The following is a 25,568-nucleotide window of genomic DNA, read 5'->3' on the forward strand; positions in this document are numbered from 1 at the left end:
AAAAAAAAAAAAAAAAAAAAAGAAAGAAGGAAGTCAAATTGTCTGTATTTGCAGACGGCACGATTGTATATCTAGAAGACTCCATTGTCTCAACCCAAAATCTCCTGAAACTGATAAGCAACTTCAGCAAAGTCTCAGGATACAAAATCGAGGTGCAAAAATCACAAGCCTTTCTATACACCAATAACAGACTTAAAGAGAGCCAAATCAAGAATGAACTGCCATTCACAATTGCTACAAAGAGAATAAAATATCTAGGAATACAACTAACAAGGAAAGTAAAGGACCTCTTCAAGGAGAACTACAAACCACTGCTCAACGAAATAACAGAGGACACAAACAGATGGAGAAATATTCCATGCTCATGGTTAGGAAGACTCAATATCATGAAAATGGCCATACTGCCCAACGTAATTTACAGATTCAATGCTATCCCCATCAAGCTACCATGACCTTCTTTACAGAACTGGAAAAAAACACCTTAAACTTCACATGGAACCAAAAGAGAGCCCACATAGCCAAGTCAATTCTAAGCAAAAAGAACAAAGCAGGAGGCATCACACTACCAGACTTCAAACTATACTACAAGGCTACAGTAATCAAAACAGCATGGTACTGGTACCAAAACAGAGATATAGACCCATGGAACAGAACAGAGACCTCGGAGGCAACACCACACATCTACAACCATCCAATCTTTGACAAACCTGACAAAAACAAGCAATGGGGAAAGGATTCCCTATTTAATAAATGTTGTTGGGAAAACTGGCTCGCCATGTACAGAAAGCAGAAACTGGACCCTTTCCTGACACCTTACACTAAAATTAACTCCAGATGGATTAAAGACTTAAACATAAGATCTAACACCATAAAAACCCTAGAAGAAAACCTAGGCAAAACTATTCAGGACATAGGCATAGGCCAGGACTTCATGACCAAAACACTGAAAGCATTGGCAACAAAAGCCAAAATAGACAAATGAGACCTAATCAAACTCCACAGCTTCTGCACAGCAAAAGAAACAGTCATTAGAGTGAATCAGCAATCAACCGAATGGGAAAATTTTTTACAATCTCCCTGTCTAACAAAGGGCTGATATCCAGAATCTACAAAGAACTAAAACAGATTTACAAGGAAAAAACAAGCCCATTCAAAAGTGGGAGAAGGATATGAACAGACACTTTACAAAAGAAGACATACATGGGGCCGACAAACATATGAAAAAATGCTCATTATCACTGATCGTTAGAGAAATGCAAATCAAAACTACATTGAGATACCATCTCACACCAGTTAGAATGGCAATCATTAAAAATTTGGAGACAACAGATGCTGGAGAGGGTGTGGAGAAATAGGAACACTTTTACCCTGTTGGTGGGAGTGTAAATTAGTTCAACCGTTGTGGAAGACAGTGTGGTGCTTCCTCAAGGACCTAGAAATAGAAATTCCATTTGACCCAGCAATCCCATTACTGGGTATGTATCCATAGGATTATAAATCGTTCTACTATAAGGACACATACACAAATGTTCATTGCAGAACTGTTTACAATAACAAAGACCTGGAACCAACTCAAATGCCCATGGATGACAGACTGGACAGGGAAAATATGGCACATATACACCATGGAATATTATGCAGCCATCAAAAATGATGAGTTTGTGTCCTTTGCAGGGACATGGATGAATCTGGAAACCATCCTTCTCAGCAAACTGACACAAGAACAGAAAATCAAACAGCACATGTTCTCACTCATAGGTGGGTGTTGAATAATGAGAACACATGGACACAGGGAGGGGATCATCACACACTAGGGTCTGTCGGAGGGAAATGGGGGATGGACAGCGGTGGGTGGGGAGTTGTGGAGAGATAGCATGGGGAGAAATGCCAGATATAGGTGATGGGAGGAAGGCAGCAAATCACACTGCCACGTGTGTACCTGTGCAACAATCTTTCATATTCTTCACATGTACCCCAAACCTAAAATGCAATTAAAAAAAAACTTATCAAGCTGTATACTCTAAACTAGTGAGTTTTATTTTCTGTAAATTATATATCAATAAAGCTGATTTAAAAAATACATAGTATAAACACTGTAGAAAGACAAGCTGAGGGCTGGAAAAATATATTTCCAAAGTTCTTACCTAACCAGGATTAGTAACATGGAATCAGAAAATGCATTTTTTTTTCTTACAATGTAGTAAGAAAGAGACAAGAAAAACAGGAGAAAAGCAGGCACAGGTTATGAACAACAAATTATAGAAGAGAAAATCCTACAGAACAGTGAACACATTTTCACTATGTTTCAGGGAAATGAAAATTAAGATAACATCCTATACTATTTTGACCCCTTTGGGGTAATTCAAATTTAAACAATAAAGTAGCAAATATTTTGTGACTCCATGCTGCAGATGGGAGTAGATATGTATTCTGGTTATTGGCATCTCTAGTATACATAGGATTTGAAGTTAAACAATCACATGTTTCTCTTGAATTCTGAGCAAGTGTCATCAACTATGTAGATATAGATATAGATGCAGATACAAATACAATTCATTTGTTGTCTATCTTCCCCTCCATAGTGTAAGCCCTTTGAGGGCAAGCAGTTGGTTTTACTCGGTGCTCTGCTCTCAGGGCGTAAGACAGTGCCTGAGAAATGAGGGAATCCACAGACTGCTAGAATGAAGATGAAGGTAACAGCATTAGTGAGTACCAGCAAAGGTGACAGATGGGACACCATGCATAGTTCACTGGTGCATAGCCACTGATGGTGGCTGTGCTGGTGGCAGGCACACTGCAGAGGTGCCACCAGGAGTATCCAATTGCACTTCTTTTGGTAAGACTAGGTTTGTGATTTCGGTTGCCTGGCCTCTCCCCCAACTGCCCTTCTCCCAAGCCTATATCTTCAGGATGTCTATTTCTCCTGTCCACTCCCTCAAGGACCTTCTAATTAAATCATTTTCTGCTTAATTTAATGAGAGTCAGTTTCTGTTGTTTGTGACTAGGACCCCTGATGATGACAGAGGCACTGCTGTTAAAAGGAATTAACCAGATTTGTGCATATTGATGTGGATTAAACTTAAAAACAATTTTAAGTGAACAAAAGCAAGTTGCAGAATGATATATGTGGTATAATATGTGCACCAAACAATACTGTCTATTATTTAGAGATAAAAATATATATAGTACAAGAATTACAAATATAATGGGAAGTAAATGCAACGTCTTCAAAATGCTAAAGACCTCTAGGAAAAAGAGAGGTGAATGAAAGAATAAGAGGGGGTAATAAGTTTACGTTTGTAAACATTTATAAACTTATTATCTTTATTTTATTTATATTTGACATATTTCACAATTATTAAAAGAGCTTAGACAGTTTTTTTCTCCTTCCTTCCATGTGTGCCTAATTTTCCACAGGGATCCTAACCAGAGCCACCACCTCAGGATCCGTGGATTTTCAAGAACTGAATTTGGAATTTGCTGGTCCAGATTAAGGACCTGTCCCCTCTTTGGAAAATGTGATCATTGTGGTTAAAGCTACTGCTGCCTTGGTTGTCAAAATAATCAAGCATTTCTTAAAAATGTTTAATGGTGCTTAGTGATAGGAAATTTACACCCCAAATGGGATTAAGATCATAATATAATAGAATTGAATCTTTAATGTATGGATTAACCATTGTTTCATTGAAGCAATAAAAATAGGTCCTTATAAATGTTATTAAACATTAGAATACAATGAATCTTTACTGTTAAGACAGTTGTTACATATTTTAAATCAGAAAAAAAAGCACAGTTTGCATTCTATCACATTTTAACTGATTCCTTAGCAAAGACTACCATCAATTAAGGTGTTATATATGTGTGTGTGTGTGTGTGTGTGTGTGTGTGTGTGCATATGTACACACATACACACATATAATATCTTCTTAAAATCTTTATAAAATCTTGTTATGATCTAGCGAGAACATTAATGCTATAAATGCAAACTGATGTTTTGCTGAAAAGGCTGAGAGTTGTGATGGGATGAGATTAAGTACAACCCTATGGGATAGTAATCACACTTGTATTTTTAATACACTCAACAATTTTAACACTTTTTTCCTCTTTTAAAACTCAAAAATCTTCCAACTAGGTGTGGAGGCCAGGAATTATGCCCATAACATACATGAAAACATGGATGCGCAGAGAAATGCCTATCAAAGATCTCACATTGGTTCAGAAAAAAAGGACTAGGATGTGGATCCCTTTGCTATTCCTTTTGAATTTTTTTTTTTTTTTCGTTTGATGATGTTGATTTAGCCTAGACTCCAACCCTGTGACCTCTGGGTTATTAAGATAACTTGGAAGCTTACATGAACAAATATTTAAGGAGCATTCTGTGTGTGAAGGACACTACGTTAGGCTCTGGAAAACCAAAAACAAATAAATCTGTTCCTATGCTCATTTCCTAATGGGTGAGACAAACCTGTGAACTGGTCACTTCAATTGAATTCTGAAAGGCTTGTGTGACATGTAAACACAAGGAATTATGGGAAACTCACCTGGGCAGAAGATCAGGAAAAGCCCATGGAAAAGATAATGCATGAGTTAAATGACAGGGAAGGAATAGATATTAACTAAGAATAGAAGAGAACAGAGGGCATTAAAAACAGAGGAAGCAAATAAATTTACATATGAATGACACAACGTGTGCTGACACTGACAAGCATCATTATCAGAAGCAAAAAGATGGAGCAGGAGATGGAAGGACTTCTTGTTTGGGTTGTGGACAAGATTCTCAGGAAACATAACTGCTGAATCCATTCCCTGAACACTCTGGAGGAACTATAGGGAAAAAGAAAAAAAAAATGTAAAAAACACCTTAGATAAATTTTAATAAGAGATAAGAAAGAATATATAAATAGGAGAACTATACTATGTTCATTGATAGGAAATCTTAATATTATAAATTTATCAACTCTTCCCAAATTGATCTCTCTATTCAATGTAGTTCCTCCAGTTATGGAACTTGAAAAGTGATTTCTAAAATACATTCTAAAGGTTAAAAATTAAACCTGCAAGTTTAGCCAGGACATTGCTGAAGCAGAAAAGCTGGAAGGAGTGATATCAGTTACTAGCATCTATTATGAAACCACAGGCATCACAGAAGTGTGAAAATAGAGCAGAAATAGACACATTGACCAATGGGCTATAAGAAAGCAAGCATGCAAGCTACATGTGCAGGGGAGTTTGGTGTACTTCCGAGTAGTATGTGAGACTACAGAGGAGAGAACAGATTAAAAAATCATTCCGAAAAATGGTTATATAAATAGAACAATAGAACATTTAACCCCTACCCTATGCCATGTACAATGTTAATTCCTAATGGATTAAAGTCTTATTTATAAAAAAATTAAAACTCTTTCAGAAGTATGCTTTAGATCTCAAAGATTGACCAGACCTTTAAACTAGACACAAAAATATTTACTATAAAACTAACAGCAAAAAAATTTACTTTGTTAAAATTAATTTAAAAACACCTTAAATAAAGTGAAAAGAAAACTAAAAGAAGATATTTGCAATAACCATCTAATAGAGAAGTAGCCTAAAAATCAAATAAATTTTGAAAAACAGGCAAACACGTGAACAATAAGGTTGATGAACACATGAAGATCTGTTTAGCATACTTGGTGAGCCAAGACCACAAAGTCATATTTTATATACTTTCAATTGGCAATTTTGAATATTGCAAGTGATGGACATGATGGAATCTGCAAAATCTTCTCTGTATCACTGATGAGAGGAAAAATTGATGCACATGCTTTGAAATCCATTTTGTTACTACTCTCTAAAGTGGAGTTTTTAGTAAATCAATAACCTGGATAACTATTTCTAGGAATATTCTTGAAAGAAATTCTTGCACATATATAGGCATATAGGCACATCATAGCTGCACTGCTCACAGTTACAGAAATATAGGAACAAAAACATTTCATGCCAGTGACAGTGGATGAATAAATGGAATATTAGATATATTCACAAAATGAAATACTAGACATCAGTGAAAATTGATGAACTACCATGACTCATAACTAAAGGCTGAAAATTAGCAACATAATATTACATTAAAAAGTCCTGAATACATGTAACAGCATGACATTATTTTTATAAAGTTTATATCCAGTTAAATAAAATGTATTTTTAAAGAATACACGTAAATGCTCTAAATGTATTTAAAAAGGAAACAAGTTAAAGATGAACAGAGACTTGATGATGAAGGTAACCTTGGATAAAGAAAGGCAGGAGTTGGGGAGGTGTGTGGGGACATTTGGTTAGATGCAGTTATTGTCAAGAAATTAAATTCCTAGCTTTAATTTCACAAGGTGGGTTTATGGTTGCATATGTTTAAAAATGTCTATATAGCTAGATAAATAAATGAAAGGGTGTCGTAAGCTGAATGTTGCCTTTATTCCTGTTCTGTACACCTGAAGTAGATAAAAAGGGGAGGGAGGGAAGGAGAAAGAAAAGAGGAAGAAGGAAGCAAGGAAGGAAGAAAAAAGGAAAGGAAAAAGGGAAAGAAGGAGGGAGGGAACAAAGGAGGGAGGGAAGGAAGGAAAAAGAGAAGGAGGGAAAGAATGAAGGAGAAAGGAAGGAAATGGAGGAAGGAAGAAAGGAGGGAGGGAGGGAAGGAAGGAGAGAGGGAAGAAGGAAGAAGAGAGGGAGGGAGGAAGGGAGAGAGAGGAAGGGAGGTTAGGAAGGAAAGAAAGACGAAGGAAGGAGGGAGGGAGGAAAGAAAGAAAGGAAAAGAGGGAAAGAAGGAGGAAGAGAGGGAAGGAAGGAAGGGAGGGAGGGAGGGATGGAGGGAGGGAGGAAGGAAGGAAGGAAGGAAAGAAGGATGGAAGGACAGACGGAAGGATGGACGGACAGACAGGGTGGTGAGCAACCTCAGAAGAAAACTCAGAGAACACAAGCTGGCAGGCCACAAAGTTTGTGTTTCTCACGCAATTAAAAAAAAAATCCTTTCTGGCTATTAAATTACCATATCATAATTATTGAACATTCAATAATTCAGGTAGTGTGCTGAATGCTTTGCATTCTTTACCTTAGTGAATTATCCCTATGGAACCTGTATGAGACTGTTGCTTATATAAACCTTTGCTTTCGGGAACTTTTTCCTGAAATTTATGCATGGAGCCACTTGTATTAACCACCTTATCTAAAATACGCACACAATTCCTCGGTCGTCTATTCCCTCATCCACTTCATTTTTCGGTATGACTCTTTACAGCCCTTAAAACCAGAATGTGTATTGCTTATTGGTTTACCATCTTTCTCTACATGTGGAATTTAAGCTCCATGAAGGCAGGGACTAGATGAGTTACCCTCACTGTTCTACCTCTCATGCCTAGCTTAGTGCCTGGGATATTTTTGTCTGAAATTCTGAATAAATAAATGAATGGCCTCGCAAAAACCCTACACAAATCTGTTTCTAGTACCTCCATTTTACAAATAAGAAACCAAGTCATAAGGGCATTCAGCAGCTTTGCCAAAGTCACACAGTTACTAAGACACGGAACCAAAACTCAGATCTAAGCAGGTTGACCCCTGAGTTCATGAACTCAATTACTTGGCTGTATTCCTTCTTGAACTGGCTGAGAAAGTGCCATCCAGGAGACCAACATGGGGAATCCAGTATTGGACAGAGAAGAGCCAACTACAATTCAAATATGACTTTAGGCCTCAGAATTGGCTTCCAGGGCTTGAATAAAATGTTTTGGATATATCTTCTCATTAATTCTTACATTATTAATATGCTAACCAAACCCTTATATAGAGAAAATCTAATGTGAATAACTTTCTGAATTCTTTCAAATCTTTAACAGAGGGTTGTAAACCAATCAAGTTGTAGCTGATTTGTTATTATGTTAATGACCGTAATTCTCATGGCAAATGTTATGTATGAAATGGTGATAGTATAATAAGTGGACACGGTGTGGCAAACAGAGACAAATTTAGGGATACTGGATCTCAACTCCAAGAACAGCCAAGGCAGCTCCTAATCATGAAATTATTTGATAAAAATCAAGGTAAGTGTATGCCTTCCTGTTTATAAAAGTTATACATGTTTGAAAATTTGGAGAAAATAGAAAGCATATAGATAATAATTGTAGTTTAGAGAGAAGAAGTGTCAACTGTGTGTATATATGTATGTATAGACTTCACCGACCTCATGATGTCTACACTTATGTATAACATATACTCAATCCTAAAACATACATATTTAAAATATAAAATGTATATTATATAATGTATATACAAATTACACACACACACACACACACACACACACACACACATATATATATATATATATATATATATATATATATACACATACATACATACATACACAGCTGATCCTGAACGATGTAGCTATTATGGTAGCTATTGGGTCAGATGCTGACCCAACCCCCCTGTAAAATAAAACTTTTGTGTTCCTCAAAACATAACTGCTAATAGCCTACTGTTGACCAGAAGCATTACCAATAACATAAAGAGTTGATTAACACATATTATGTGTGTTATATGTATTATATCCTGTATTCGTACATTAAAGTAATCTAGAAAAAAAATGCTATTAGAAAATTGTAAGGAAGGGAAAATATATTTACGGCTCATGAAACGCAAGTGTATTATCATAAAGGACTTCATTCTCATCATCACGTTGAGTAGGCTAAGGAGGAGGAAGAAACAGAGGGGTTGGTCTTGCTCTCTCAGAGTTGGCACAGGCAGAAGACAATTTGCAGATAAGTGGACCCACACAGTTCAAATCTGCGTTGTTCAAGGGTCAACTGAACATTGCTTTGTATCTGCTTTTCTTACATCATGTCAATCATCACCATTTCCTACATGAGTAAAGTGTGATGTTTAATGGCCATGTGATTTCCCATGATAAAATGTCTCAAAATGTATTTACACATTTCTGCAAATTTGGCAATTTGCGAAGCTGCCTGTGTGTGCATGTGTGTGTGAATGACATTGCACGGAGCAGCCTCACACACATAACTCTGCTTACATCTCCGATTATTCCTGGTACTGAAAGGTGATTTCAAGTGTCTGGAAGGAGGCTTGTAGAAATGCAATCAGAGCTATTTAAAAACTTGGATCATTGGTGTGAGTGCTATTTCTTTTCACCTCAAGGGAAAAGGTGTTGAATGTTCTATAAATGTTTATCTTTTGCTATATATTTTCCAACTTGTGAACAAATTGCTGGCTAGCAGGGGAAAATTTAGTGGCTGTTTCAAGCTAAAGCTATGAGTCTATGGATTGGCACACATTTGTCCCCAACTGGCCATTTGTCCAACAGTCCATAAATGCAGTCCATGCACCAGGACCCCTTGTGGAAAAAAAAAAGTTTTCCTGGAACTACAACAGAAGCAGATAAATGAAGCCCATGGCAAATATTCCAAAGAGCTGAATATATTCCCCTTCAGGAATGATGGTGAGAGGTGGTAGCAGGTTGCATAGTTGTTCACGATCAATTTTGCTAAAGACAAAAATTGTGAATCATATTGTCATCTCAAAAACTTTTCATAAAACTTTACAGGCCTATAAAACTTCTCAAATCTAAGAGCAGCTGACTCACATGATATGGGCAGGAAGTGAGTAGACTGACCTTCAGTGCTACTGCTACTGCTGCCTGGGGGAGGTTTGATGATGGTACACAGGAAGTCTCATCACATGGGCTAAGGGTGGAAAGCATCCTCAGGCTGGACCCCACACAGAAAGTGACTTTTACTATGAAAAGGATTTTCAATGCCCCCTTTATCGCCACAGCAACCAGAGTATGTTGACGTCAACAGTGACTATAGGAAGAACAGCATGTGCAGGTTACGGGGAAATTGGCCAGATCAGGCACTAGATAAAATCCACTTCTAAGTTAAAGAGTTAAACAGGCAGACAGTGTTTTGCTGAGCATATTGGAGGGAAGCAGAACAAGCTAAATATATATTTAGCTTTGAGCATTTGCAGATGTAAAGACTGAAAACTCAGAAGTGTGGGTCATGAGATGAGAAAGCAACGCCAGAGCCCATAACAAACACTATGGGTGAGAATGGGATGTGCCCACTTGAGATTGAACCTGAATGCTGCAGAGAAAATAAAATCAGGGGTGTGTCCAAGGAGGGTTCTCTGCAGCTGTTTAGGGAGGGTAATAAGGAAGATGGTTAGTTGTTTATTTTTATGCCTTAGCCAATTAAATTGTGTAGAAAACTAAAGAGTGTTCAATTTTGAGGTCTATCTATTCCTTATAATTATTTAAAATATCTTAAACTTCCCCCAAACAACTGTTGATCCACAATCCCTTATCAGCAATACCAAAATCTGAACAGTTCTGAAAAACACATTTAAGAAAAGTTTGTGGAAAACTCATTTGGCAGCAGATCTTGACCTAAACTGAAGTGAGTCTATTTATAGTCGTTATCAGAGCCCTTTTTGTGTGAATATTCATGTCTTCTGTAGCAGAAATATTCATGTGTTTAATTACAGGTTGCTACTTCAGATCCTGCTGGGGCTGTTAAGTCATATCCAGTACATGGATCATATTACATTTCTAAAATCTAAAAAACTTCTGAAATATGAAACCATCTGCCCCAAAGGTTCCAGCCAAGGAATTATGGATTTTTATATTAATATACATATCCTATAAGTATGTCCCTATACTCTATAAAATTCTAACAGACTGTAGGAAATTAAATATTAGAGAAATAGCTTAAATCTCTTATATGTTACTCTAGTATTCCAATGTCCTTCTTTCTTCTTCAAAATCTCCATTTTGAATATTGGGATCTATTATTTCCATACAAGTTTCTATACATTGACAAATATTAATTTTAATACTCATAAATATTCTATGAATATTAACATATATACATTTATATACATATATATGCATGCATACAAACATCTACATACGTGTATATATTTATATGTTGCTGTCACTCCATAAAATTTGTTTCATATATGGCATTCTTTACATGTTTTTAAATGTTATGAATAGGATCTTTCAGTAATTACCTTCACTTTTTTTTTTTTTTTGAAATGGAACTTCTCTCGTTTCCCAGGCTAGAGCGCAATGGTGAGATCTCTGCTCACTGCAGCCTCTGCCTCCTGGGTTCAAACGATTCTCCTGCCTCAGCCTCCCAAGTAGCTGGGATTACAGGCATGTGCCACCATACCTGGCTAATTTTGTATTTTAGTAGAGATGGGCTTTCTCCATGTTGGTCAGGCTAGTCTTGAACTCCTGACTTCAGGTGATCCGCCCGCCTTGGCCTCCCAAAGTTCTGGGATTACAGGCAAGAGCCACTGTGCCCGGCCTATCTTTACTTTTTATTGATGACTATTGATATCACACTTCTTTTTGCATTCTTATTGATCTTTGATATATCTTTTTTAGTGAAATATCTGTTCAAATGTTAATATAAATTTTTAAAATATTTGTTTTTTTGTCATCAACTGATAGTAATTCTTTATATAATCTCCACATGAGTTCCCTGTCAGATGTACAATTTGCAAATATTTTCTTCCAGTATGTGGCATAGCTTTATGTTTTTTTAAACATGTTTTTCAAAGATCAAAGGTTTTTAATTTTGATTAAGTCCTATCAGTTTTTTCTTTCATGTCTTTTGTTCTTGCTTTAGAAATTATTGCGTAATCCATTGTTACAAAGATTTTCTTCTAGTTTTTCTTCTAGATACTTGCTTCAGTTCACATATTTAAGTCAGTGATCATATTAAGTTATATTTTTCTATGGTGTGAAATGAATGTCAGTGTTCATTTGTGTGTGTGTGTGTTTTTTTTTTTGGTACAGATAATCTAGTTGTTCCTGTTATTGAAGGACTATAATTTCTTCATTGACTAGTGTTAACATCTTGGGTAAAAATTAATTAGCCATATAAGTGTGGATGTATTTTTGGAATCTTAATTCTATTTAACTCATATGCCTATTCTTATGAAAATACTACATTGTCTTTTTGATGTCCTTTGGTAGTACATGCTGAAGGTAGGAAGTATGAATAGCCATGCTCTTCTTTTTCAAAACTATTTTGGCTATTCTAGATCCTCTGTTTTTCTCACATACATTTTAGAATTGGCTTGCCAATTTTAAACAAGAAAGTCTGCCTAAAAAGATTTGTATTTAGGTGGCATTGAATATCTTTGCATTTACTTGGGTCACCTTTAATTTCCCTTTGCAAAATGTTGTAGTTGTTTATTCCTGGTATGTGGAAATGCATTATATTGATTTTATATTGACCATTTATTCTATCATGCTACTAACTTCACTTATTGTTTCTCATGTTTTATTTTGTAGATTTTAAAGGATTTTCCTAAGTCTTTTCTATCACTTTTTTCTTTCATGGCTTGATTTTAGGTACAAGGTTGTACTATCTTCAGATGAAGAAGTTTTTATTTTATCCCTTCTGCTCTGGTTTGAATGTCTTCCCAAAGTTCATGTGTTGAAAACTTGATTCCCCATGTGGAGGAGTTGGGACGTGGGTCCTTTAAGAGGCATTTAGGTCATGAGGTCACTACTCTCATGCATGGGTTAATGTAATTATCATGGGAGTGGGTTTATATACAAAGATGAGCTTCCCCTCTTCCTGTGTGCTGTCTCTCCCTCCTCTTCTCTTTGCTCTTTCACTATGTTATGATGTAACAAGAAGGTCGTCATCAGACACAACCCGTGGATCTTGGATTTCCCAGCTTCCAGAAACTGCGAGAACTAAATTTCTGTTTCTTATAAATTACCCGGTCTATAGTATTCTGTTATAGCAGCACAAAATGGACTAAGATACTCTTCAATTCATATGCCTTTTAGTTTTTCTTTTTATTGCCTTCTGACGTTATCTAGGACCTCCAATGCAAGGCTGAACGAGGGTGAAGAGAAAAGGCCTCCCTGTCTTGTTTGTGGTCATAGGTAGAAAGTATTGAGTTTTTAGCATTGTGAATGATATTAGCTATAGAACTTCTGTAGATGTACTCAATTAGGCTAAGGGAGTCTCTTTCAATTACTAGTTTGGTGAGGGTTTTAGAAAAATCATGTGCGTATTTTGAATTTTGTCAAAGACTATTATTACATTGTCATAAGTTCTTTTTCCTTTTATATTCTCTTATTTAGTACATTGATTACATTTCAGATGTTAAATCAACCTATCATTATTGAGGTAAAATCCACTGAGTCATAAAATATCACTGATTTCACATATTCTTTGATTTAATTAGCTAAAGTTTTATAAATGATTTTGCATCCAGGTTTAAGAGGAATAAATACTTATCTATAATTTCTCTTCTTGTGATGTTTTTATCTGCTTTTGATTTAGTAATCTCAGATTTGTAAGATTAGTTGTGAGGAGTTCTCTTCTCTTCTATATATCCTGACTGAGTTTGTATATGGTTGATATTATTTCTCTCATATATGTTTGGTTGAATTCACCAATCAAGCAATCTGGCCATGAAATGTTGTTCGTGGAAAGAATTTTACTTAATGATATCATTTATATAGGGCTATTGAGTTTTCTGTTTCTTATTGGGTGACTTTTGGTTACTTTTGTCTATCAAAGAATTTGCCCATTTTATTTAGCTTTTAAAATTTATAAGCAAAATGTTTCCCATAATTTCCTTTTATGGTCCACAAGAATCCTCACTGCTGCCCATCCTTTTATTCTTAATATTAGAACTTTATGTCTTCTTCTTTTTCTTTCTTAGTCTATGTAGAGGCTTATTTATGTTATTTATTCTTAGAAAGAATCAAATAATAGTTTAAAATTTTATGTCATTTATTTCTGCTTTTATCATTCTTTCCCTGCTTATTCTTAGTTTATGTTTAATTCTTTGATCCACGGGCTGCAGATTGGATGTGTTAGCAGGCATGAAAACAACATTCACCTCCTTGTACACCTCCATCAGAGCTCTTGGTCACCAAATGTAATATCAATGTGCAGTACATTTTCAATTTTTTTTCTTCTGAGCAGTAAGTCTCAACAGTAGGCTTAAAATATTCACTAAACTATGCTGTAAACAGATGTACCATCATCTGGACTTTGTTTTTCCATTTGTAGAGCATAGGCAGCTTCTACATCAGCACCTGCTGCTTCACCTTGTATTTTCATATTATGGTGATGGCTTCTTTCCTTAATCCTCATGAACCAAACTCTGCTAGCTTCCAGGTTACCATTTGCAGCTTCCTCAACTCTTTCAGCCTTCATAAAACTGAAAGGAGCTAGGTCCTTGCTATGGATTAGGCTTTGGATTAAGAAAACATTATGGGGAGGCCGAGGCAGGTGGATCACGAGGTCAAGAGAACGAGACCATCCTGGTCAACATGGTGAAACCCCGTCTCTACTAAAAATACAAAAAATCAGCTGGGCATGGTGGCACGTGCCTGTATTCCCAGCTACTCAGGAGGCTGAGGCAGGAGAATTGCCTGAACCCAGGAGGCGGAGGTTGCGGTGAGCTGAGATCGCGCCATTGCACTCCAGCCTGGGTAACAAGAGTGAAACTCCATCTCAAAAAAAAAAAAAACAAAACAAACAAACAAAAAAACATTATGGCTGGTTTGATCTTCTACGTAGACTACTAAAATTTTATCCATATTAGCAATAAGGCTGTTTTACTTTCTTATTATTTGTGTCTTGATTGGAATATGATGTTTAATTTCCTTCAAGAACTTTTCATTTATATTCACATCTTGGCTATTTGGTGCAAGATACTAACTTTTGACACGCCTTCCTCACTAAGCTTAATCATTTCTGGCTTTTGATTTAAAGTGAGGAATAACATGACTGTATTTCACTTGAACACCTGTGGTTATTATTTGGCCTAATTTCAATATTGTTGTGTCCCAAATAATAGAAAGCCTGAAAGAGAGGGAGAGAGAGGAGAACATGTTGGTCAGCAGGGCAGTCAGAACACACACATTTGCTGATTAAGTTCACCATCTTAAATGGGTAGTTTGTGGTGCTCCGAAACAATTACAATAGTAGCATCAAATATCACTGGCCCCAGGTCACCATAGCAGATGTGATAATAATGAAAAAATTACAGTCTACCTGGTTTGCATCTTCACAGTTTATATACATTAACAGTATCCCACTTCATGCGAAATAGTAAAACTCACAACTGCATTAGTTCCTGCCTTCCACCCTGTGCTTTGTGCTACAGTCGTTGTATATGTAACATCTACACACATTTTAAAACTCACCAGAAATATTACATGTGTTGTTTTAAATATGTATATGTATCACAAAAAATTATCAAGAATGAAACAAAAATGTAGACTTTTGGATTTACAAAGATTTTTGAGAAAGAAAGTTCAGATCTTTAAAATTTTTTTTTTTTTTAAAAAAGGGATAGAAACGCCCTTTTGAGATCAGGAGTTTGAGACTAGCCTAGGCTACATAGTGAGACCCTGTCTCTACAAAACATCAAAAAATTAGCCATGTGTTGTGACATATTCCTGCAGTCCCAGTTACTTGGGAGGCTGAGGTGGGGGGATTTCTTGAACCCAGGGGATCAAGGCTGCAGTGAGCTGTGATGAAATGCCCTTTTTAAAAAGAGATGTGAAGATCTGAGCTTTCTTCCTTCAGCTTGAGAGGAAGCATTTCTTGCAGTGGGGCTACTCTCTTAGTTTTCTTTAATCTGAAAATGTCTTTACTTTACTTTCATTCCTAGAGAATATTTTTGCTATATATAATTCTGAGTGGAGAGCTTTTGTTTTCATTTTTTCACTAATATAAAATCTTCCACAGTCTTCTGACCTCTATAATTTCTGACATTTATTCACTTACTCTTTCCTTCCTTGCGTATTTTTCTCTCAATGTTTTCCATATTTGACTCATATCTTTAGCTTTCAACAGTTTAACTATGATGTCCCTTCGTGTTTATTTTGAGTGATGTTTATCAGTATCTTGTATCTGTAAACTTCTGTCTGTCATCATGTTTGGAACATTTTCAGCCTTTCTTTTTCAAATATTATTGTTGGCCGGTCTTTTTTTTCTTCTTCTGGAACTCCAACTACACATATTGGAATACTTGGTATTATCTAGCAGCTCCCTGAGGCCCTGCTCATCTTTACATTTCTTTTTCTCTTTGGTTCTTCAGATTGGATCATTTCTATCATTTTATTTCCAGTTTACATAATCTTTCCTTTGTTGTCTCTGTTACTGTGATTATATCTTTTTTTAGGCTTTGTTCTCTTTCTCATCTGAGGTTTCCTATCTTATTATTCAGTGTGAGTCTATTTTAAAAATTAATTTATTGTTAATTATAACAGCCACTTAAAAACCTTGGTCTTTTGTTTTCCCTAGCAGGATCATCTTAGAGTTGGTCTCAGGTTATCTTCTGCTTCGCATGTTTTGTATTCTTGATTCTCCAGGTGTCTGTTTTTGTTGTTGATGTTGTTGTTTGTTTGTTTTTGAGACAGGGTATCCCTCTGTTGCCCAGGCTGGAGTGCAATGGCACCATCACAGCTCACTGTAGCCTTTACCTTCTGGGTTCAAGTAATCCTCCCATCTCAGCCTCCTGAGTAGCTGGGACTACTGGCATGTGCCACCACATCTGGAGAAACAGAAAATCAAAACAAGAGACACACCCCACAAGGTAACCACGCTGGTCTCAAACTCCTGACCTCAAGTGATCCACCCGCCTCAGCCTACCAAAATGCTGGGATTACAGACATGAACCACAGCGCCTGGCTGTATCTGATTGCAGTTTTGGACTGTAAACAAGACATTATGGATACTGATTTGTGGAGATTATTTATTCTGTCATCATTTCCCTCTGATGAATGACGCTCCCTTTGCTTTAGTAGGCAATTATATTGCATGGACTTGAACTGCAAACTCTGTTTCTTGGGTGGCATCTCATCTGTCTTCACCTATTTTGTCTTTAGCTGAAGTGCTTTGAGTGTGTGTGCTTGGGTCATGGGAGTGTAAGTCTCTGTCAGTCAGAGATACCGGGAGGCAGAATTTAGGGATCCACCCTTGGCTCTTTCCTTTCTAGAATTCTTCTACTCTCTTCAGTAGCCACAGATTCCCTGTATTTAGTTTTGTGGTTCTCTAAACCAGAAACATTGTGGTTTTTCCACTGTCCCTCCTTGCTACCTCAAATGCTTTGCTGACTTGTTTTAGGCTAAAAGCCATGAAAATGGGGACTGACTTTATTCCTCCCCCTTTCCTGTGCATTGACTCCCTGCTTCTGTGCACTATCCAGTGGCTTCCAACAGCTGCTTGTACGATCACATACCTATTCTATAGCTGTTTGCTGTGGGGTCATCTGCTCAAAAGAATCTTACTCCTTCATTACCACAGCCCACCTTGAACTTGCTTTTTACACACATACAAAATGCTTTTGAAAATCACTCATGGTGACATGTTAATTCTGGTTCTTTTTTTTATTCCTGTCTAGTGTTCTCATTGAAGTACTAGAAACATCTTAAATCCAATTTTCATACAAGGGATATTTAGCTCTCCAGTATTTCTTGCAGGAAATGCTGAGATGAACATTTTGTAACTTCTTTATTTACTTCTTTTTTTTTACATGGTTAAGTTTCTTTTAGGTATATGCCTAGAAGTGAAATTTGTAACTTGAAAGGCATTGATATGTTCAACTTTCCTAGGCAGTGTCAAATAGTTCTTCAAATTTATTTTACCAACTTTGCATCTGCCAACAAAATACAGTTCTTATTTCTTCAGATATGCATCATAACCATTATTAGACACTTGTGTGTTTGACAGTCTGATGAGTGTGAAATGTCGTCTTACTGTTGTTTTCATTTGCATACTTCAGATGATTAAGGTGGAACACAATGCCTCTCTATATTCACTATTATAAAATTTTCTTGTGAGTTTCCTTTTCAGATCTTTAGCCAAAATTTTATCAGAAATTCCTTTCCTTTTTAATTTTCTACATTTGTAGTAGTTTATTATGTATTCCAGATATCTTTTCTATTTAGTTGTACAATTTATAAACATCTTTTCTCAATCTGGTCTGTCTTTTCTTATAGTTGAGAGTTTCTTGTTGTTACGCAAAAATGCTTACATAGAGTTATTATTTTCAGTCAATTCCATTAGATTTAATTCTTACTATGTAAGGCTTTTTGTTAGATTTTTTTCAAGAAATTATTCACTGCCGTGTATCATAAAGATATTTTCTTATACATTCTCCCACAATTTTAGATTTTTTACTTTTTAGATTTAGGCATTTATCATGTCTGAAATTTCTTTCCTTTTCTTTCTTTTTTTTTTTAAGACGGAGTTTCGCTCTTGTTATCCAGGCTGGGGTGCAACCTCCGTCTCCTGGGTTCAAGCCCCCTGGGTTCAACCTGCCTCAGCCTCCTGAATAGCTGGGATTACAGGCGCACGCTGTATGTGACGTTTTATTTTCCATATGGAGAAGCAATTGTTCTTTACATTTTATTGTGTGATCCTTTTTCCCTCAACACTACAATTTATTTTTTATTTTTATTTTATTTATTAATTTAATGACACCTTCCATAGTACAATTTCTGTGCTTCAGTTTTCAGCCTATTTTCTGTCACCTGCACTGAGCTCATGGCTGTAATTACAAGAAGTTTGTAATACATCAAGGCAAGTTCTCTGACAAGACAAACAGTTGGATTGTAACTGTGTTTAATTTATCTAATAATTTTGGGGAAAATTGGTATCTTTATGATATTACTTCTTCTAAAAATGACTATATTTTATGCAGGTCTCCTTTTAAGTACTTCAATGGCATTTTTGTAATTATTTTCATAGCTGTGTGACACATCTTTGATAGATTATTACTGTATCCTATAGAATAGTTGCTATTTTTAATAGAATGTTTTTGTTAGGTTTTTGTTTGTTTGTTTGTTTGTTTGTAATTGGCTATTGGTAAATAAGATATGACTTTCAGCCGGGTGCAGTGGCTAAATCCTGTAATCCCAGCACTTTGGGAGGCAAAGGTGAGTGGATCACGAGGTCAAGAGATCAAGACCATCCTGGCCAACATGCTGAAACTCTGTCTCTACTAAAAATACAAAAATCAGCTGGGCGTGGTGGCATGGGCCTGTAGTCCCAGGTACTCGGGAGGCTGAGGCAGGAGAATTGCTTGAACCCGGGAGGCAGAGGTTGCAGTGAGCCAAGATTGTGACACTGCACTCCAGCCTGTGGCCTGGCGACGGAGTGAGACTCTGTCTCAAAAAAAAAAATATGACTTTCTTGAATATTAATCTTGTTAGAACAAACTTGCTTAATTCTTTTATTAATGTTAACAAGTTGTTTACAAATTTTTAATCATATCAATTTATTTTAAATTCTTATTGTTTAAAATGAATTTAGTAAAACTATACATTTGTGTTAGATGTTAATTTAGATTTTCACAACAGTTGTGATATGTAGTATACTGATTTCTAATTTATTCTTAATATATATAATTAAAAATTAATTTTGATTCCAGTTTTGGCCCATTATATTTGCAAGCATATTAATAGAAAGGGACATTGATAATACTTTTATTGTTGATTTAAAAATTTAATTGCATTGTAATCAGAAAACTTGGGCTATGTTATATGGATTCTTTGAAATGTGTTGTATGTAATACACTTTGAAAACTAACATATGTTAGGATTCTATATAATGTAAAAAATAATAGATATTTTCTCATTCTACATAGAGAATTATTTGTGCATATGTATACGCTAAGATAGACAGACATGTACATACATACACACTTTATTTTCCATCTTTTTTGTCCTGTTTGGGTTATTATTTTCTGATAAAGAACATCATATAATATAAAATTTAGATTTTATAATTTCTTCTTATAGTTCTATCATTGGAATTTATTTTATAGTTCTTCATGGTAAAGTATGTTCTTTATAATTTTCTAGTTTCTGCTTTTCTTTCAAAGAAATTGGTATAAATAAGTTCTATTTTCTCTCCAGTAATATTTTATACCAGCTGCCTAAACTGAACTTTTTGAAGGCAGGGTTGCCTGTTGCACCCCTGGGTTTCCAGTGCTGGGGGGTGGGCGGCACAGCAACTGCCGTACAGGAAGCAGTCACACTCGTCAGCCATCATCGATTTGAATAACTTAAGCGACTGATCAAAACAAGCTGTAAGGGAGCTGCAGTCATAATATCCGTAAGCATGTTTTCTGTTTGTTTGTTTTGGTATGTTCTGCCCTTTACGCCTATCATTTTATGAACATTTCTCTGTGTCAGAGGTTGGCAAACTTTTTCGGTGAAGGGTAAGATCATAAATATGTCAAGCTTTGTGGGCTACTTGGCATGTGTCCCTAATTCTCAACCTCACCATTGCAGTGGAAGGCAGCCGTAAACGAGTGAGCATGGCTGTGTTCTAATAAAACTTTATCTAAGAAACAAGTGGCAGGCTGAAAGTGCGGATCACTATTCTACATCATTAGATCTTCTATAAAAATGGCTACAGGATGTTCCAGGCTGTGAATATTTTACACTGTAATTCATAAATTCTCTACTGTTGCACAGTTATACGGGTTTTCTTTTTCATTATTAAAAATAACATTGTGATATGAGTTCTTAGATACAAATGCGCTTGTGTGTTGGATTTTTTTGTAAATTGTGAAATTTCATAGATTTATCTGGGATGTGATAATCAATATTTATTGAATGAATTAATTAAAAATTTCTATTGTAGCAAGAACACTTCACTGGGTACTATGGATATAGATTGAAATGAAGGTCAAGTTGGCTTGGATAAATTAACACTCTAGGGAGAGAGGGCAAATTTGTTTTCCAGCTGTGTGGCACTGGTCAAGGCACTTACTCCTCTGAGCCTCACTTCCCATAATTTAAAAAAAAGAAACAATGTCTTCCTTGGAGAAATGCTGTGAAGTTTGTACGGCATCAAATGCGGCTGCCTGGCCGTAAATACCTGGGAGAGGGTAGTTTTAAGAAGTCACCTTTACAGGGCTGACATTGTGCAATGCAGTCACATTTTCCATTATTATTCAAAACTTTGCTTGCCCACAGCAGGAATGCTTTGAGGTCATGATCTAGGAGTCCTTGGAAATTTATAACCATTTGCATAAATCTGCATAAGGAGAGAAATGCCTGTAGTATCATTATTGTTAAGTTGCTTAGGTCTCAGCTTTACATGTTATACATAAAAAAAAAACAACACTTCCGAATTCCCAGCTTACCTCCCTAGGCATAGGCCGGAAATGTCAGGTCAGGGATTAGCATGCTCTAGACAAAAAGAAACAAGTTTATTTCTAGAATTGTGTGTTCCAAATAAGAAAACAAACATACCCACACACTGACAACTAGGATATGTTATAGAATAGCTGGAACTCAAATATGCTGTGGACAAAATACTGTACAGCAGTCACTAGGTCATTTACCTGTAGAAAAAGCTGAAATGGATTTCCTAAATCAAGAGAGAGTTATTCAATTATCTTTCTGTCTATTACATAGAGGTGAACTATAGGCAATACAGACAATAAAATGAGCTTTCCAGTTCTTAAGAATAATAATAATAATAAATAGAATTTGTACATTTTTCCACCAGCAGTTTATATTGCACAAGGGAGGAAATACCTTGGAAAAGCATTATAATCATGATAAGTAAATAAAAACATACAGACATAAGTTTAGGACAAAAAGAGTTTAGGATAGAGCCTGGCACATAATAAATGCTAAATAAATGATATTTATAATGTTGTCTGTGATTTTTCTTTATTTATATCACCAATTTCAAAATAAGTTGCCTTGTAATAAAAATGTAAGTATCATCCTAATCAAAACAGAAATAATATTGAGTACTTATGTGTGATACATTGCTCAAAATACTCTGTATATTAACTAATAACTCATTTAATTCTCAAAACAATCCTATGCGATAGTAATTATTAGTTGCAGATGAGGAAACTGAGGTATACTTTCATAGACAAGAAGTCTCTTTAGACCAGGTGCTGTGACTCACGCCTATAATCCTATGAGGCCAAGGTGAGAGGATCACTCGAGCCCAGGAGGTCAATACCAGCCTAGGCAACATGATGATACCCTGTCTCTACAAAATATGTGAAAAGAAAAATGCTGGATGTGGCGGTACATACCTGTAGTCACAGCTACTCTGGAGGCTGAGGCTGGAAGATTGCCTGTGCCTGGGAAATTGAGGCTGGAGCAAACCCTGACTGCTGTACTGAATTTCGGCGTGGGCAACAGAGTGTCACTCTGTCTAAATAAAAAGAAAAGGGAAAAAAAAGAAAAGAAAAACAATTATCTTAACTACTAAGCTATGCTGCCTTTGATGCAAATATTTACTGAATATTTCTTATGTCCTAGTTCTTGTTCCAGTTACCTAAGTTTTGAGTGAGAAGAAAAGATTCATGCCTATATCTCTGGTAAAAGAACAACTTCAGCTGAATTAATTTTAAAGGAGTTTAATTGAGCAGCAATGAACGATCTGCGAATCTGGCAGCCCACAGAGTCACAACAGCTTCAAAGAGACTCCAGGGATGCCTGTGGTCAGAACAAATTTTATAGGCCAAAAAAAAAAAAAAAAGAAGTGACTTACAGAAATTGGATGTGAGGTATAGAAACAGCTGGATTGGTTGGACTGGTTACAGGGTGGCCTTTGCCTTATTTGAACACAGTTTGAACACTTAGCAGCGTCTGACTGGTTGAAGTATGGACGCTGGGGCTGGCCAAGACTCAACCACTGTTACAGGAGGGTACTTCCAAGTCAGGATTTCAATATTGTCTATTCACTAAGTTAGTTTGCAGTTCGTCCACAAGGACTCAAGTATCGACGTTCGGATTCCTTCTCAGGCCATATTTAGTTTGCTCTAACATCTCTTAGATTTTGCTGTGTAATAAAACCAATCCAAAATTTTGTGGTTTAAAAAATGCCCATTCTATGTAATTCACAATTCTCTGGGGCAGCTGCATGGTTTCTGTCTGGGACGGCTTGGGGTCTATCTCCTGACCCTCTGGAAAGTTGGTTGACTAGCTGCCGGCTTGACCATCAAGGCCAGCCTCTTCAGTGTTTGGTGGTTGGTAGGCTGTTGGCTAAGGGCTGGTTGTCCCCTGGTTCTCTCACTGCGACCTTTCATACTGCAGCGGTCTAGCTTAGACTCACTCACGTGGTGGTCTCAGGATCCAAGTGCAGGATGAGAGAGGGTAAGCTCCAATGGGCAAGTGCTTTTTGAAAATAGCACTATATCACCTCGATTTGGGGCATGTGGGAACAGCTATAGAAAATGACTCAGTAGTATGTTGTGCTGTTTTGTTTTTTGAAACTTGAGCATCAGCTGTGTTTCTGACCTAGTGCTAGGTATGTACGAGAAAGAAATGTGGATGATCTGTCTCCTACAGTTAAACATCCTAGGGTAGGAGTGGATAGAGGCAAGTAAACTATTTTTTTTTAAGTTTAATAGACACTATATGCCAGACTCTGTGGTAAGCATTTAAAAAATATTAAACTATTAACCAATATAGTCTCCATAGTGACCCAGGCAGGCTTGGATCCCTGTACTCACTTTCAGTTGCTGAAACACAGAACAGTTCGATAATTAACAGAGTCCTCTAGGCTAGTGTGTGATAAGCCAGGGTCGGAATCTGTGCAATCTGCTCTCCAGCTCGGGCTACATGGACCATGTTCTCTCGAAATCTGACGGCAGTGAGCCACATTTAAAACCCAAATCGTTCATGAACACACAGTTGGGACCAACTATTTCTCCTGCCAAAGGATGAATTCTCAGAGCACACGTGACATTCAAGCTGAGCTGTGCCGATTGAACAGGATTTTTCAGGTATACATATGGGCAGATATAATTTTCCTGTTGGAGGTTAAAGTGTTTGCAAAGGCATGGGGATGGGCAACAATAAATTTTTAATTATTGTGATGTCAGTTTTCCTTGGCTAGATGAAGACAACCAGCAGATTATTATTCTAGAAAGATTAGGAATGACCTAACATTCTTACTTTGGTGATGTAACTTCCAAACTCCGTTCCTATGTTGGATAGTGGGAGTGAAACATTTTAAACTGCCGCTGAAAAGCCATGCAATCATGCTACTCTGAAAAGTCCCGTGTGCAATAAGGAAGCTGTACTTCTGGGGTATGCATTTTCTGACGTTCAGTATAAATATCCTGTAATAAGTGAGAGGGAGATTGCGAGGAGACACAATGATGTTGATTTTTTTTTTCTACTTAATGGTGCCATAAGTAAGACAAATTTGATCAGAAAATGGGTCAACCCATGAGTGACTGGGATACAGATGTTTCCCAGTTGGAGAGATGAGCATAAAAGAATAACAGATAATTGATTCAAGTACACCAGTGTTGGGAATGAAGCAGGAGCATGGCACCTGAACATAATTTTACATATTTTAAGGACTATTGTATTAGTTCTACATTTGCAAGCAGCCCCAGGAAAAGTGTGCATGAAAAATCAATGAGGACCTAATGCATCAAGTAGAAGAGCTTATGATAATATGTCGTGATCATCTCACTCATGGCAGAATTATTATTCTGAGAGATACTTTATAGTTTTCTATCTATCTGTATCTAATATAGATATAGATTATATGTATTTATATATCACTTTTATCCTGGAATATTTCAAACATTTAAAAAAATGTGGAGGCTACAGAGACTATTCTAACCATTACTATTTTCTTCTAGACAATGCAACATTAATAATAGATAAGTACAAAGTAGATTCTAGGATACAGTCTGAACCCTTTGGAACTCGGAGGGTAAATTCTCCGTCTGGCATTTATTTTCCAAGCTAGGCTGCACAGTAACTGCAGGAAGAACCTGTCAGTATCCAACAGGCTCCATCAGAATCTACAAGGTCTTGCATCAACTATTTTCTCTCTACCCTAATGGCGACTGTGCACAGCATCATTGCATGATAGTGCTGTGGTGGATCCACTCCCCTGCATAAGACCGCTCCTCCCCTTTTTATTTAGACAGTTTCACATCTGTTTGGCCTTGGACATCAATCTCTTTTCATGCCCTAACCTCCAAGCACACTGAATTGTCACTCAGCCAGACTACCCTGCAACAGTCCCTGTGTCTACACAGCTTGCTGATGGTGGAAGAGACAGAAAATGAATTAATGACTCCTCTGGGCATGAAATCTAAAGGATAGGTAGGATCTAGCCAGAAGCAGCCCAGGAAAACACATGGCCAAGTCAGAGGGAACAGAAGAATCTTTCCTAACCACCTTTCTAGAACTGTGCTCTTTAGTTGAAATACAATATAAGCCATATAGGCAATTCAAAATTTCCTAGTAGGCCCGTTAAAAAAAGTAAAAGAAAGCAACTGGGCATGGTGGTGGCTCAGGCCTGTAATCCCAGCACTTTGGGAGGCTGAGGTGGGCTGATCACCTGAGGTCCGGAGTTCAAGCCAGCCTAACCAATATGGAGAAACCCCGTCTCTACTAAAAATACAGATCTAGGCCGGGCGCGGTGGCTCACGCCTGTAATCCCAGCACTTTGGGAGGCTGAGGCGGGTGGATCACGAGGTCAAGAGATCGAGACCATCCTGGTCAACATGGTGAA

This window comes from Cebus imitator, unplaced genomic scaffold (genome assembly GCF_001604975.1).
Source record: "Cebus imitator isolate Cc_AM_T3 unplaced genomic scaffold, Cebus_imitator-1.0 Scaffold52, whole genome shotgun sequence".
Classification (NCBI taxonomy): domain Eukaryota; kingdom Metazoa; phylum Chordata; class Mammalia; order Primates; family Cebidae; genus Cebus; species Cebus imitator.